This window comes from Stenella coeruleoalba (genome assembly GCF_951394435.1).
Source record: "Stenella coeruleoalba genome assembly, chromosome: 10".
NCBI classification, from domain to species: Eukaryota; Metazoa; Chordata; class Mammalia; order Artiodactyla; family Delphinidae; genus Stenella; species Stenella coeruleoalba.
This window is the reverse complement of record NC_137156.1, coordinates 39,178,701-39,195,528: the sequence shown is the minus strand read 5'-3', so window position 1 is coordinate 39,195,528 and position 16,828 is coordinate 39,178,701. Positions and strand designations below refer to the sequence as shown.

Genomic DNA, 16,828 nt, shown 5'->3' with positions numbered 1-16,828 from the left:
ACCAGATAGATTTCATTGATATTTATAGGACATTCCATCCAAAAACAGCAGATTACACTTCCTTCTCAAGTGCGCACGGAACGTTCTCCAGGATAGGTCACATCTTGGGTCACAAATCAAGCCTCAGTAAATTTAAGAAAATTGAAATCATATCAAGCATCTTTTCCGACCACAACGCTATGAGATTAGAAATCAATTACAGGGGGAAAAAACGTAAAAAACACAAACACATGGAGGCTAAACAATACGTTAGTAAATGCAAGAGATCACTGAAGAAATCAAAGAGGAAATAAAAAAATACCTAGAGACAAATTACAATGAAAACATGACGATCCAAAACCAGATGCAGCAAAAGCAGTTCTAAGAGGGAAGTTTATGGCAATACAAACCTAACTCAAGAAACAAGAAAAATCTCAAATAAACAATCTAACTTTACACCTAAAGGAGCTAGAGAAAGAAGAACAAACAAAACCCAAAGTTAACAGAAGGAAAGAAATCATAAAGATCAGAGCAGAAATAATGAAATAGAAACAAAGAAAACAATAGCGAAGATCAATAAAACTGAAAGCTGGTTCTTTGAGAAGATAAACAAAATTGATAAACCTTTAGCCAGACTCATCAAAAAAAAGAGGGAGAGGACTCAAATCAATAAAATTAGAAATGAAAAAGGAGAGGTTACAACAGTCACCACAGAATTACAAAGCATCATAAGAGACCACTACAGGCAACTCTATGGCAATAAAATGGACAACCTGGTAGAAATGGACAAATTCTTAGAAAGGTATAACCTTCCAAGACTGAATCAGGAAGAAAGAAAATATGAGCAGACCAATCACAAGTAATGAATTTGAAACTGTGATTAACAATCTTCCAACAAACAAAAGTCCAGGACCAGATGGCTTCACAGGTGAATTCTATTAAACATTTAGAGAGGAGTTAACACCCATCCTTCTCAAACTCTTCCAAAAAGTTGCAGAGGAAGGAACACTCCCAAACTCATTCTATGAGGCCACCATCACCCTGATACCAAAACCAGACAAAGATACTACAAAAAAAGAAAATTACAGACCAATATCACTGATGAATATAGATGCAAAAATCCTCAACAGAATACTAGCAAACAGAATCCAACAACACATTAAAAGGATCATACACCATGATCAAGTGGGGTTTATCCCAGTGATGCAAGAATTCTTCAATATACGCAAATCAATCAATGTGATACACCATATTAACAAATTGAAGAAGAAAAACCATATGATCATCCCAATAGATGCAGAAAAAGCTTTTGACAAAATTCAACACCCATTTATGATAAAAACTCTCCAGAAAGTGGGCATAGAGGGAACCTACCTCAACGTAATAAAGGCCATATGCAACAAACCCACAGCAAGCATCATACTCAAAGGTGAAAAACTGAAAGCATTTCCTCTAAGATCAGGAACAAGACAAGGATGTCCACTCTCGCCACTATTATTCAACATAGTTTTGGAAGTCCTAGACACAGCAATCAGAGAAGAAAAAGAAATAAAAGGAATACAAATTGGAAAAGAAGAAGTAAAACTGTCACTGTTTGCAGATGACATGATACTATACATAGAGAATCCTAAAGATGCTACCAGAAAACTACTAGAGCTAATCAATGAATTTGGTAAAGTTGCAGGATACAAAATTAATGCACAGAAATCTCTTGCATTCCTGTATACTAACAACAAAAGATCAGAAAGAGAAATTAAGGAAACAATCCCATTCACCATTGCAACAAAAAGAATAAAATACCTAGGAATAAACCTATCTAGGGAGACAAAAGACCTGTATGCAGAAAACTGTAAGACACTGATGAAAGAAATTAAAGATGATACCAACAGATGGAGAGATATACCATTTTCTTGGATTGGAAGAATCAATATTGTGAAAATGACTGTACTGCCCAAAGCAATCTACAGATTCAATGCAAGCCCTATCAAATTACCAGTGGCATTTTTTAACATATTATTATTTTTATTGATATTAGTATAGTATTTTTTATAAATTTATTTTTATTTATTATTTTTGGCTGTGTTGGGTCTTTGTTGCTGCACACAGCCTTTCTCTAGTTGCAGCGAGCAGGGGCTACTCTTCGTTGCGGTGTGTGAGCTTCTCTTGTTGCTGAGCACAGGCTCTAGAGCGCATGGGCTTCAGCAGATGTGGCACGTCGGCTAAGTAGTTGTGGCTTGTGGGCTCTAGAGCGCAGGCTCAGTAGTTGTGTGCACAGGCTTAGTTGCTCCACGGCATGTGGGATCTTCCCAGAGCAGGGCTCGAACCCATGTCTCCTGCATTGGCCAGCAGATTCTTAACCACTGAGCCACCAGGGAGGCCCACCAGTGGCATTTTTTACAGAACTAGAACAAAAAATCTTAAAATTTGTATGGAGACACAAAAGACCCTGAATAGCCAAAGCAGTCTTGAGGGAAAAAAACGGAGCTGGAGGAATCAGACTCCCTGACTTCAGACTATACTACAAAACTACAGAAATCAAAACAATATGGTACTGGCACAAAAACAGAAATATAGATCAATGGAACAGCATAGAAATCCCAGAGATTAAACCCATGCACCTATGGTCAACTAATCTATGACAAAGAAGGCAAGGATATACAATGGAGAAAAGATAGTGTCTTCAATAAGTGGTGCTGGGAAAACTTGACAGCTACATGTAAAAGAATGAAATTAGAACACTCCCTAACACCATACACAAAAATAAACTCAAGATGGATCAGAGGGCTTCCCTGGTGGTGCAGTGGTTGAGAGTCTGCCTGCCGATGCAGGGGACACGGGTTCGTGCCCCGGTCTGGGAGGATCCCAAATGCCGCGGAGCGGCTGGGCCCGTGAGCCATGGCCGCTGAGCCTGCACGTCCAGAGCCTGTGCTCTGCAACGGGAAAGGCCACAGCAGTGAGAGGCCAGCATATCGCAAAAAAAAAAAAAAAAAGGATTAGAGACCTAAATGTAAAACTAGACACTATAAAACTCTTAGAGGAAAACATAGGAAGAACTCTTTGACATAAATCACAGCAAGATCTTTTTTGATCCACCTCCTAGAGTAATGGAAATAAAACCAAAAATAAACAAATGGGGCCTAATGAAATTTAAAAGCTTTTGCAAAGCAAAGGAAACTACAAACAAGACGAAAAGACAACCCTCAGAATGGGAGGAAATATTTGCAAACAAATCAACGGACAAAGGATTAATCTCCAAAATATATAAACAGCTCATATAGCTCAATATTAAAAAAACAACCCAATCAAAAAATGGGCAGAAGACCTAAATAGACAATTCTCCAAAGAAGACATACAGATGGCCAAGAAGCACATGAAAAGCTGCTCAACATCACTAATTATTAGAGAAATGCAAATCAAAACTGTAATGAGGTGTCACCTCACACCAGTTAGAATGGGCATCGTCAGAAAATCTGCAGACAGCAAATGCTGGAGAGGGTGTGGAGAAAAGGGTACCCTCTTGCTCTGTTGGTGGGAATGTAAATTGGTACAGCCACTATGGAGAACAGTATGGAGGGTCCTTAAAAAACTAAAAATAGAATTACCATATGACCCAGCACCACTACTGGGCATATACCCAGAGAAAACCATAATTCAAAAAGACACATGCACCCCAATGTTCATTGCAGCACTATTTACAATAGCCAGGTCATGGAAGCAACCTAAATGCCCATCGACAGAGGAATGGATAAAGAGGATGTGGTACATATATACAATGGAATATTACTCAGCCATAAAAAGGAATGAAATTGGGTCATTTGTAGAGTGAATGGATCTAGAGACTGTCATACAGAGTGAAATAAGTCAGAAAGAGAAAAATATCATATATTAATGCATATATGTGGAATCTAGAAAAATGGTACTGATGAACTGGTTTGCAGGGCAGAAATAGAGACACAGATGTAGAGAACAAACGTATGGACACCAAGGGGGGATATCGGCAGGGGTGGAGGGTGATGGTGTGATGAATTGGGAGATTGGGATTGACATGTATACACTAATATGCATAAAATAGATAACTAATAAGAACCTGCTGTATAAAAAAAATAAATAAAATTCAAAAATAAATAAAATAAAGAAAGGAGAGGTGTTTGTGGGGGTGGGGGAGCTTTCAGCTGAAAATTGTTTCTGTTCCCACCCCTGCCACTGGCTTGGTGTTTGGCCTCCAACAAGCCTCTTGCCTGCTTGGCCTCGTTTTTCTCCCCTGTGGAGAAATGAGTTGGATGACAGCTTACTGAGTTTCCTCTGAGTTTGTGGTGCCTCTGTGAGACCCCAGCCCCACAGGCACCTTCCTCCCACTCAGGCACCTAGTGATTTGGGGTCCTCAGCTGATACAATTTTAACAGGTTTCCATCATTTCTTGAGGGAAAAGTGGGAAGGAGGGTGGTTTGTTGCCGAGACGGATCTCTCAGCACCTGGACAGGCAGGACGCTCATTTCCCCTTTAGCTCCGCTGATAACCCTCCACTTTCATCAGCAGGTGAGTGAGTGTGGCTTCTTCTTTCCAAGTATGGTGCAAAATGTAGAATTTCTCCCAAAGAAATTTGACTTTAATGAGAGACTAGATCATAGGAGAGAGTAATTATTTGGATGGTGTGCACGTGCCAGGTTAATTTTAAATCAGCTTTTAGGTCAGTCTGTCTTAATTATTCCATTAACTGTTTTCAACTAGCAATTTCAATAATTGTATTAGCACAATGCCTGTGTAGTATAATTGCTTTTTGGATCCTGTTCATTGTGATCTCAGAGTCAATGCCTGGGCTGTCTCCCTGGGCTGGTGTTAGTGTGAGTGTGTGTGTGAGTATGAGTGTGTGCACACGCACGCTGGTGGGGAGGAGAGCTTTCTCCTTATTTTATTTCTACTGTAGGACCTTGTGTGTTTATCTATTTTATATATAGTAGTTTGTACCTGCTAATTCCAAACTCCTAATTTATCCCTCTCCACCTTTCCCCTTTGGTAACTGTAAGTTTGTTCTCTATGTCTCTGAGTCTGTTTCTTTTTATGTAGATAAGTTCATTGTATCATATTTTAGATTCCACGTATAAGTTATATCATATGGTATTTGTCTTTCTCTTTCTTTTTTTTTTTTTGTCTTTCTCTTTCTGACTGCCCTTAGTATGATAATCTCTAGGTTCACCCATGTTGCTGCAAATGGCATTATTTCATTCTTTTTTATGGCTGAGTAATATTCCTTAGTGGGTATGTACCACATCTTCTTTCTCCATTCATCTGTCGCTGGACATTTAGGTTGCTTCCATGTCTTGGCTATTGTTACTAGTGCTGCTGTGAACATTGGAGTACATGTGTCTTTTCGAATTAGAGTTTTCTCTGGATATATGCCCAGGAGTGGGATTGCTGGATCCTATAGCAACTCTATTTTTAGTTTTTTGAGGAACCTCTATATTGTTCTCCATAGTCACTGGTTGATTTAAAGCCAGCTCACCTGACTTAAAGGGCAGGGCTGACTGATTTAAAGTAGTGGGATAGTCTAGGGAGGGGTGATTGCCCTGGGAGACTTTGAGAGAGAAATACCCCCTCTGTAGGGCACTTCATTGCACTTAGCGGGAGAGGAGGTACGAAATCAGGCTGCAGGTGCCCAAGTCGAGTGCAGCCCCCATAGCTGGGGAGGGAGGTAGGAGGAAAGGCTGAAAGTTGTCATTAGAGCGGATGGCCACTAGAGGGAGCCAGAGCACCGGCAGAGCCACCCGCAGCTCCCCGACTGGACCTCCAGGCTGGGCAATAGGGTTGGAGATGGGGTTGGCGGAACCCCAAGGACGTGCCCAGAGAGGAGGGGTTGGTTACCGGGAGCTTCTGACTCTCCGGCCCAAATTGCCTCACCTCACAGAGGGAAGAGAGGTCAGCCTTCAGCATCCGATGGGGGCACTTCCAGCCTGGTCAGGTGGCCCAGTGGTTGGACAGCCTGAAAGGCTGTCTGCGGTCTGACTGCCCTTTGTTTCTCCAGAGGCGGAACTCTGGACCCAGAAATACCTCGCTTGACTCTTAGGCTTGCAGTTTTCAAGCGGCATTTGGGTGGGTGGGCTGTGCTCATCCCTATGCCCTTTCTCTCAAGAGTTCTCCCCAAACTTCCTTCTTCCCTTTCCATCTGAGCCTCTTCCTCCTGTCCCCACACCCCTGCTGGGGAGACCTGACCTAAAGCTGGGTCACGTGACTTAAAGGTGTCTGATTGAGTTAAAGCCAAATCATGTGACTTTGTTTTCTTCTGATTTGAAAAGAAACTGGACCATTTTCATGGGCCCCTAAAAGTATCAGGGGCCCTGACACTGTGCCTGCTGCGATGAGTCAACCTGGCGTTTCAGTTTGTGTGGTGCCTCTCCTCCCCAGGGCTCTTTATCCCTCGCAGGCCCCCAGCTGTGTAAGGGTGGAAGGAGCTCAGGGCTCATCAGGTCCAGCCTGGCAGGACCAGTTAAGAAAACTGAAGCAGAGGAGGGAAGCAACTGTCCGAGGCCACACCTTGACAGTGACAAGGACTAAGCCAACCTCTGACTGCCAGGTCCCAAAACAACACAAGAAAGAAAACTAGTTTTCATGTTAAAAAAAAAAAAACATGCATTATCACTCCCTCACTCATTCCACCACTGTCTATTGCGCATCAGCCCTGTGCCAGGCACCATGCCACTGCTGGGGACACGGCACAGAGTGAAGCTGACAGGAGGGAGGGACCCCAGTAACCAATGACTATCTAATGACCATCCTGATCAGCGGCACAGAGGGAAAGTGCACTGTGTTACAAACACAGAAAGCAGAGCAACGTAACCCAGCGTAGGAGGAAGGAGAGGTTTCCGCTGTTTATTTGGGGACCTAGGAAAGAATAATAAGAAAAAAGATGTCTGAATTGACCCAAAAATTATTAAAGGGGGAAAAAAAGGAATAGAAGTGACAGTTGGCCTTTGTGATGCTACAAAGCCGCATAATCAAGATCTGACGATATTAACCTAAGATTGACAAGTATCACTGGAAAAGAGAAGGGACCCCACGTGTGTGTATTTGACATTAATTCAGTGGGAAAGGATAGCTAATTTAAGATATGATAAAACCACAACTGGCTCTCTACCTGGGAAAATCTATATTTGGACCCTCACCTCCCACCAGTCACAGAAATCAATTCCAGATGGATTAAGGCCTAATGAATTGAACAATAGAAACCCAAATAGAAGGGGAAGTAAGAAACCATATGATTGAACAAGGGTAACAGAGACTCAACCATGACAGGAAATGCAGAGACTGTAATGAAAGTGAAGCACACATTTGACTACATTAATTTTTGCATATGTGTCAAAAGATACCATAAACAAAACTAAAAGAGGATGGATTTCGGGGAGACACTTGCGATGCAGGTGATAGATAAAATGCCTGTGATCGGTCAAGAGCATCTCTAAATTGATTTTTTTTAAGACAGAAACACCTTACCAGCAATTCACAGTGCAGCAGAATTTCTCAGCCTCAGCACTATAGACACTTTGGACCTGACAGTCCCTTGCTGTGGGCGCTTTGTAAGATGTTTAACAGCATCCCTGGCGTCTACCCCCTAGATGCCAGCAGCACCCCTCCCCCATTCACGAGTTGTGACGACCAAAAATGTCTGCAGACATTGCCACATGTCCCTGGGGAAGGAGAGAAAAACCGCTCAGTTGAGAAGCTCTGCAGTAGAGCAAATCCACTAATAAACATGTGGCAGGATGCCTCAATAGTCAGGGACAGGCACAGGGAAGAATGAGATGTCATTTTAATGATAATATCTACACCTGGCACTAATGCAAGGAAAAGGATGCATGGAGGATGGAAATAGGAATTTAGAGCCTCCAAGGGAGATCAGTCTGGTGATACACAAAGCTGTATGGTGTAAAACTCGGAGACTGCTTGATGGCGTCATGCAGGTGTCAGGGGCGAGCCTGCACGGCCAGCCAGGACTTCCAGGGACTCTGGAGACCAACTGCCAATTTCATTTTGTACATGGTTCCCTAGTCCATGGTATTTGAGACTATCAGCCTGAAAATTCAAAACTACGATTCCGGAGTCAGAGGGGTCTGTTTTCCTGTGTTTGGCCAGAGGATGACGATGGATTCCACACCCCTCTGGCTGTTCTACCTCCATGAAAACGCAAAAACTACACTGAGAGGGAAAAACCTTGAATTTTGAAGACGTGATCAACCACAGATGAGGTCCTGCTCCCAGGTCCAGAGAGATGGGCATGGGACTTCCCAAGCTGTCTCTGAAGGACCCTGAGGTCACACAACCCACAGTAGCACCTGAAACTTTGAAGCCTGTCATCTTTCTGGAGTGTAATTTGGTTTTTCTTTCATTTCTTCGTGCTCACTCCTGCCCTCACCTTTCATCCCCTTGCAGTCAGCTCCTCCAGTCCAGTGGTAAATAAAAGGGACTTCTTTAGTCTGCAAATAATAAATGCTGGAGAGCATGTGGAGAAAAGGGAACCCTCTTACACTGTTGGTGGGAATGTAAATTGGTGCAGCCACTATGGAAAACAGTATGGAGGTTCCTCAAAAAACTAAAAATGGAGTTGCCATATGATTCAGCAATCCCACTCCTGGGCATATAGCAGACAAAACTATAATTCAAAAAGATATATGCACCCCAACGTTCATAGCAGCACTAGTTACAATAGCAAAGACATGGAAGCAAACTAAATGTCCATTGACAGATGAGTGGATAAAGAAGATGTGATACACACACACACAATGGAATATTACCCAGACATTAAAAAGAATGAAATTTGCCGAGAGATTATCATACTAAGTGAAGAAGTAAGTCAGAAAGAGAAAGACGAATACTATATGATATCATTTATATGTGGAATCTAAAATATGACACAAATGAACATATCTATGAAACAGAAACAGAGTCACAGACATAGAGAACAGATATGTGGTTGCAAGGGTTGGGGCTGGGGGAGAAATGGATTGGGATGTGTGGGATGAGCAGATATAAACTATTATATATAGGATGGATAAACAACACTGCCCTACCTTATAGCACAGAGAACTACATTCAATATCCTGTGATAAACCATAATGGAAAAGAATATGAAAAAGAATAGATACATGTATATGTATAACTGAATCACTCTGCTGTACACCTGAAACTAATACAACATTGGTAATCAACTATACTTCAATATAAAATTAAAAGTTTAAAAAATATGAAAAAGAATATATACATGTACAACTGAGTCACTTTGCTGTACAGCAGAAATTAAACACAACTTTGTAAATCAACTATACTTCAATAAAAATTTTTTTTTTAAAAAAGAGACTTTTTTTGTTCCTTGCATCTTCAAAGAATATTAAGGCGAAAAGGCTTTTCCCATAGGACTTGAACCCCAGGATGGGCCAGGTTCCAAGCACTGGGTCAGCCACCAAAGTCTCCATCAAACCCAGAAGTGGGTCGAAGCCCATCACACCAAATTGCTGTTCACTGGATCAGCCACCTAGCTCGGGGCCAAATCCCCAAGCTGGGGGTCTGGGTTCCAGCTCATCCCCTTACCAGCCAAGTCACCTCATTTAAGACACTCATTCTCTCTGAGCCTCAGTTTCCCACTCTGTGAAATGGGATAATAACTCTCCCCCACTGGGCTGTTTGGAGGGCAGTGTGCTGCAGAGGTTAGGCACCCAGGCCACATACTGTACAACCCAGCATTCCCACCCCCAAGTAAAGACCTAAGAGACATGGTGAGTGAGTGCATCCACTGAAAGACATGCATGTGAATGTCCACAGTGACTCTGTTCACAATAGAAAAGAACTGGAAACATCCCAACTCTCCATCAGCCAGAGAATGGACCGTCGAATCGTGATGTTTTCATGCAATGGAATGCTGCCTGGCACTGAACCAGGATGTACAAATGACTTCAACTCATGACACATGAATGAAGCTCAGAGATGCTGCATTGGAGAAAGAAGGCAGATATAGAAATACCATCAAGGGCTTCCCTGGTGGCGCAGTGGTTGAGAGTCCGCCTCCCGATAAAGGGGACACGGGTTCGTGCCCCGGTCCGGGAAGATCCCACATGCCGCGGAGCGGCTGGGCCCATGAGCCATGGCCGCTGAGCCTGCGCGTCCAGAGACTGTGCTCCGCAACAGGAGAGGCCACAACAGTGAGAGGCCCGCGTACCGCAAAAAAAAAAAAAAAAAAAAAAAAAAAAGGTGGTCTGCCTTCTCAGCCTGCTTCATGTTAGAATACATTTTTTTAAAAAAAGAAATACCATCAAGAATAGACAGTGCTGGTACTTCCCTGGTGGTCCAGTGGTTAAGACTCCACGCTTCCACTGCAGTGGGGACACGAGTTCAATCCTTGGTCAGGGAACTAAGATCCCGTTAAGCCACGTGGCGCAGCTAAAGGAAAAAAAAATCAGAATAGTGGTGGCCCTTGCAAGCAGAATTGACTGGAAAGAAGCACAAGGGAACTTTCTGGGGTGTTGGAAATGGTCTAAATCTTGATCTACATCATGGCTACATGGGTGCATACATACATAAAAATTAGTGGAGCTGTACACTTAAAATCTGTCACTTGACTGTATATAAGTTACACGTCAAAAAAAAACAAAGTAAAAGTATAAACGTACAACAACAACAAAAACTACCAATGATGGTGCCAGGCCAGCTGTAAACATTGAGACCTAAATGACTCTGTCTCAATTTCCACATCTCCAAAACGAGGACAATGACAAAAATAGTACCAGCCACACAGGACCATCATGAGGACCCTACGAGTTAGTCAGTTTAAAGACCAGCGTCTGGCATGCGGTGTGTGCTTCCTGAGGCAGGCGGAGCTCCTGTTGGTTGAGGGGAACGCATATAAAATGCTTGGCACTGCCCAGCACACCAAGGAGCTCAACCAATGCTGGCAAGTGTTATCTAAGACTCCCCCAAGAAGTCTCCCTGACCTAGTGATGGATGGGCCTAACCAGGTCTCCCCTTACCAATCTAACCAAACCTCTGGGACCAGCAGAACAGCCCGTGGCTTCTTCTCTTGGCAACAATCCACTGTATTTTCAGTTCCTTCACATCAACCGTCTTTGTCTCTCAAGACTCCAGGCAGATATCACCTTACTCTCCCTGCCCCGGGGGCCTGCTCACTGGGGATTTCCAGCTTGGCTGGCTCCCAGCTTCTGGACAGATATAAACAGAGGTCCTGGCTGCTTGCCCAGGACCCGGTGCAGGGGCTCGAGTGTCTCCCTGAAGAGTCAGCACTCCATCCCCCTGGCTTCCAAAGCAGGGCTGGCTCGGGGGCCTCCCCCCCGCCCCTCCGCAGGTGCCCCCCCGCCACCACCAGCTGGCTCATTGCTGGGCTTCGCGCTTCCTTCTGTACTCACTGCATCCACCACTAGGAGGGCAGCTAGCTCCACAAGGCACACACTTCGCCAGGCTCGGTCACTGCTGTTTCTCCAGCACCTAGAGCAATGCCTGCCACATAGTGTAACAGGTGCTCAGTAAATATAAATTGTCCAAATGAGTGAGATGAGCAGATCAGTGTGGGGCTGGAAAGGCCTCTAGGCATCCTGACCAACCCCCTCTGTGGACCCCCAGATGGCCCTGACCAGGTCTCTCTTCCCACAGCATCCCTTTACTCTCTTGCTCAAGAAACTAACATAACTTCTAACTATCAACTCCATCAAGTCACAACCCCTCTGTCTTGGTTTCAAGACTCCCTCAAGCTGCCCCTCACCCAATCAAAACTACTACTCACTACTCTTCACCACATCTCTGCAGTTTACTAGGTCAAGTGACCTCCAGGAGCAAAAAGAGCTGGACTCATCTTTAGCAACCAAATCAGAACGAACAGCTGGCTCGTACCTACCTATCAGGGTCCCCAGGAGGAATGCGGATGACAATGTAAAGTGCTCAGCTGGCCCCTAAAAATGGGAGCGGTCATCATCTGATGCTGGAGGCTCTTGCTCTGATAGAGTGACAGCTGTAGGGTCTGTGGAACATAGGTTCAAATCCCAGCTCCACCATTTTTACTGGTGGGTGACTATGGACAAGATAATTCACCTCACAGGCCAGTTTTCACATCTGTAAGGTGGGGATAATAAAAGAGCCTACATCCCAGACCTATGGAGGAATTTAATTAGCATATACAATATGCCCAGCACGATACCTGGTCAAGAGTAAAAACTCAACCAACGGGCTTTGTGATGATTATCAGCATCGTCTTTGGGGAGCCTACCTGGAAACAGACCAGCTTGTTTCTCTGCCACGATGACTGTTGTAGCACTACCGTTGTCCTCAGTTTCGTGCATGTCACTGCCTATTCAGAGTCCCCTCCAGTCCGTCACCTCATTGCTTACCCTGGTTGTCTAGGCAGGTACTGCTTTTCTTGGTCATCACACTCAGTTTTATGGTCGTCACCAGCAGGGCCAGCACACACAGTTGTGTCGTGACCTGCGCAAGGGCACCATCTGTGCGGAGGCCGGGGACAGTGGGGAGGCTTGCCTTGGCTTCTTCCCAAAGGAGAGGCCATTTCCATTTGCACAGAAATGCACACGGTCTAGCCCAGCCCCTGAGTTTAGGGAGGAGGAAGCTCTTTGTCCTCAAATGGTTAGTTTGGGGAATCTTCCTTCTGTTTGTTGCTTGATATGTTCCTTTCATTTTCAGGTGATGACAGCACTGTCAAGACTCACAGCGTCCAGAACATTCACTTCTAGTCCCCATTCCTCCCCACTCCACCCCGCCTCTCTCACCTCGCCTGCATCCATCTAACTTACTATTTCTAACATGCCATGATCTAGGACAGTGATTCTCAAACCATTCTGACCTCAACCCGCAGTAAAAATTACATTTTGTGTCATGACCCACACAGCTATATATACATAAAGAGCCAAAACAAAGTATTCATGAAATCACTGCTACCTTTACTCTTTATGATGTGCTCTGATATATTCTATTTCTTTTCTTTTCTTTCTTTTTTTTTTTTGGCTGTGCCACATGGCTTGTGGGATCTTAGTTCCCCCACCAGGGATTGAACCCAGGCCCTTGGCAGTGAGAGTACAGATTCCTAACCACTGAACCCTCATTTTTTGTTATTATTTTTTAAATGGTATTTTAAAAATTATTTATTTATTCATTTATTTATTTATTTGGCTACATCAGGTCTTAGCTATGGCATGCGAGATCTTCATTGTGGCATGAAGGATTTTTCGTTGCGGCACACGGGCTCTTCATTGCAGCACGCGGGCTTCTCTCTAGTTCTGGCGTGCATGGGCTCTAGAGGGCCCATGGGCTCAGTAGTTACGGCACGCAGGCTCTCTAGTTGTGGTGCACGGGCTCCAGAGCATGTGGGCTCAGGAGTTGCGGTGCGCGGGGCTCTCTAGTTATGGAGCTTAGGCTCTAGGCGCGCAGGCTTAGTTGCCCTGCAGCATGTGGGATCTTACTTCCCTGACCAGGGATCGAACCCGCGTCCCCTGCATCCCACTGGACCACCAGGGGAAGTCCCTCCCTCATTTTAAAAAAATACATATCTTGACCCACCAAACTGATTTCACCTCCACAGAGAGACTGAAAATCGCTGTTGGGACAACTGCGTAAAGTGAGATCCTCGGATGCATTTCCAGCAGCCACGGCATCACCCAGGAGTTTATTAGAGATGCAGAATCTCAGGCCCCACCCAGACCTACTGAACCAGAATCTGCATTTCCACATAGCTCCCAGGGGATTCATGTGCACGTGAAAATTTGAGATGCCCTGGTCTAAGATAAAGGGAAGTCATGCTTGCCAGAATGGTATCTATTAAAATAAGTACCTGGGGATTCTGTTATCTGTGAAGGATGTGAACTTGAGCAGGGGCACAAAAAATCTGCTGGAGCTCCCCAAGGGCCCTTTCCCCTATTGTACACCACCAGGGAGTTGCCGAGAGGTGCCTTTCCCCTGCCTGTGACATCTGAAAGTCAGAGGTGGCTCTGTACGTCTTTTCCTGTGGTTTAGTCACAACTAGGAGCTTCAAAAGCCAATTTCAAGACACAAAGATGTCTCAGTCCCTCTACATCCAACAGTGGGAAGTTCACAGATTTTTCCAGGAATAAGCTCCTGGAAAATGAAGAGACTCAGGACCAAGAATTAAGAGTCCTCTAAGGTTCTCCTCAGCAGCAACACTCAGGGTCTTCAGGTCTGACCCGAAGTCCTGTTTTCCTCATCACTACAGCTTGAGCCAGGAATGGAGCCCAAATCGTACCCTCTGTGTAAGCGTTGCCAGACATCTCCTTAGAGCGTTCCTGAGCCCCAAGCTACTGGTCAGTCTTGGCATTTGGACGAAATGAAGCCACAGAGTTTCCTTACAGAGCTCCCTGCTCCTCTCCCCAAATCACACTGCCGCTTCCCTCTGCTGCTCTGAGGTACCAGGGCATCCTCCACGCTCTGGGGTTCTCTCATGTCTGTGAGTCCCCACTTCCCTCTAACCCTGAAAAGATAGGCTCTGTTCCCCATTAAAAGAATGCCAGTCATTTGGGGGCAACAGTGTCATCCCAAGGCCTGTGAAGTCATACACCACATTCTGCTCAATCCTGTCAGCAGCTCAAAAAGCAGGTTGTGTCCAGGAAATCAGAAGGGTGTGAAAATATAAAACAGTGTTCCAGCCCCTGGGGCAACCAAGCAGAAAGTGACTTGGGTGCTTCACAACCCAGGTCAGACGTGCCTGCTCCTAGACCCCCACCCAGATTAAAGACCCAACTGGTGGTCAGCTAGCTGCCTGTCCTATGATTTCCACAGCTTAGGAAGTGCATGTGAAAATCTCTTAGAAGAAAGATTATCCGCAGAACCAAGGTTTGACCTTAGCGTGGAAACCTGTGTGATCTTGAGCTTGTCATTTAGCTTTTCCACCTCTCAGCTCTACCACATAAATACATTAATCTACAGCCTGCTCCATAGTTATGAGTTTCCTTGGGCAAGAGCATTACTTAGGAAAATGAAATGAAAGGTTATAGCCAATATGTTTCCTGTGGTTGTCTTTGAGTGTATTTGATTGTTCTATGTATTCTTATGCTTCTCTGTCATTTCCCTATTCTTGACAATAAGCTGGGCCCGTGAGCCATGGCCGCTGAGCCTGCGCGTCCGGAGCCTGTGCTCCACAGCGGGAGAGGCCACAACAGTGAGAGGCCCGCATGCCGCAAAAAAAACAAAAAAACAAGAAGGTTCCACACGAAGGCAAGGAAAATTAAAAAAAAAAATTTAAATTTAAAAAAAAAAAGTGGATGTGGATATGGATCTTGGAAAGAGAGAAGTGGAGAAAGGCCTTGGAGGTGGGAAGGGGGCCCAGCTCTGGGGGCTTCTGAGGCTCCTAGGGAAATATGTCCAATGGAGAGGGACTGCTAAGGAGAGGAGCCCCTGCGTAGTTGCCTCTGCCAGCTGTGAGGGTGTGGCTTGTGCAGGAACTGCATCTGATTGGTGTAGAGGTGAGAAGGAGGGAGGAGGAGCAGTATATGACACGTAGGGGTTTCGAAGGGATCGAATGAGAGGCTGGAGGTGAGTGAGGTGGAGGAGAGTGAGAGGCGGTGAGGGATGGGTGAGGTTTGGGAATGTGCTGGAAAGTGAGATTTCAGCCAGGCAGAAGGTCTGATAAAATGGGTGTGGAAAGTGAGGTGGTAGAGAAGAGGCAGAGGGCAGGTGGCTCTGTGTGCACACTGCGTGGTTCAGCTGCCAGGCTCTTACCTGCATTACAGGTGGAGGTGAGGGAGCCACCCGGCTGTCCATCGTGAGTGCACCGGTGGCTGCAGCTGCTGGACCCTAGGCCAGCGCTCTCAGGCCCTCCTTCCCCAAACCCCTAACTTGGCCCCCAAAACTGGAAGGTCTCATGGGATGGAATCTCAAATAGCACTGGGAGCTGTGTGCTCAGGTTCCCCGGGCGAGCAGGTGTGCAGGGTGCTCTGGTAGTTGCTGTCCTTCCAGGAAATGAAAACAAAAGAGCGGGATCCAGCTTCCACTCGCATCCTGGTCGGCTCGGGGGAGCACAGGGGCTGGCCCCTGCAGGAGGGGAGACCAGGGTGCCGTGGGCTCGCCCACTGGGAGGCATCGGTCCTGCTCGCATCCTTTCGCAGATGGACAGCCCCTCGGGCATCCTGGCACTGGCTCCCAGGGGAACAGAGGTGGGATTCTGGGGGATCTAGAGAGCTGAGGGAATCCCTGGTCCTGGGCTCGTGACAGCAACAGACCAACTTCATGGCACCAACTTCCTGTTCATCTCTGCAGATGGATAGGAGGGGGCCTCCCATGCTGTCCGCCTGGACCAGGTGTCTCTCCCCTTACGGGTGAGTGACATTCCCAGCTCCGATCCGGCCACGGCCTGCCCTTTGGCCAGGTGGAGGCCCCACCGCCCCATGCCCGAATGCCAGCATCAGTGAGGCTATAATGCTCTTCTGACCTAGACCCAAGTACTCAGTGGATCCCAGCTGCCACCTCTTCCCAGGCCTCTGGCTGCTCCAAGTGTAATACCCACCCACCCATCACCCGTGTGTACCTGCCTTAGCTCCCTCTGCCTTGAGGGGGAGCCCAGAAAGGTTGTAAGCACTAAAGCAAACCCATACACATGGAAGAAAAGGAGGCAAAAAGCCTTAATAACCTGCCAAAAATCTGAAGGTGTAGATGCTGTTGGCTTAGCATTGATAAATCGTGAGCTCCTAGAAACCAGTAAGAACAAGACCAGAAACCCAATAGAAAAATGAGCAATAGGAATATGTATGTATTTGTACATATCTAAAAGGTACATGGTTATTTATTGCAGCATTGCTTATTATACCGAATGATTAGAAACAACCCAGGCATCCGTTAAGAA

At 45.6% G+C, this 16,828-nt stretch overlaps 1 long non-coding RNA gene across 2 annotated transcripts in view; it reads left to right on the top strand.

Moving 5' to 3' along the window:
* The window catches only part of LOC307193036, a 63,694-nt gene that overhangs the window by 9,788 nt on the left and 37,078 nt on the right, over positions 1–16,828 (top strand). The window lies entirely within an intron of this gene.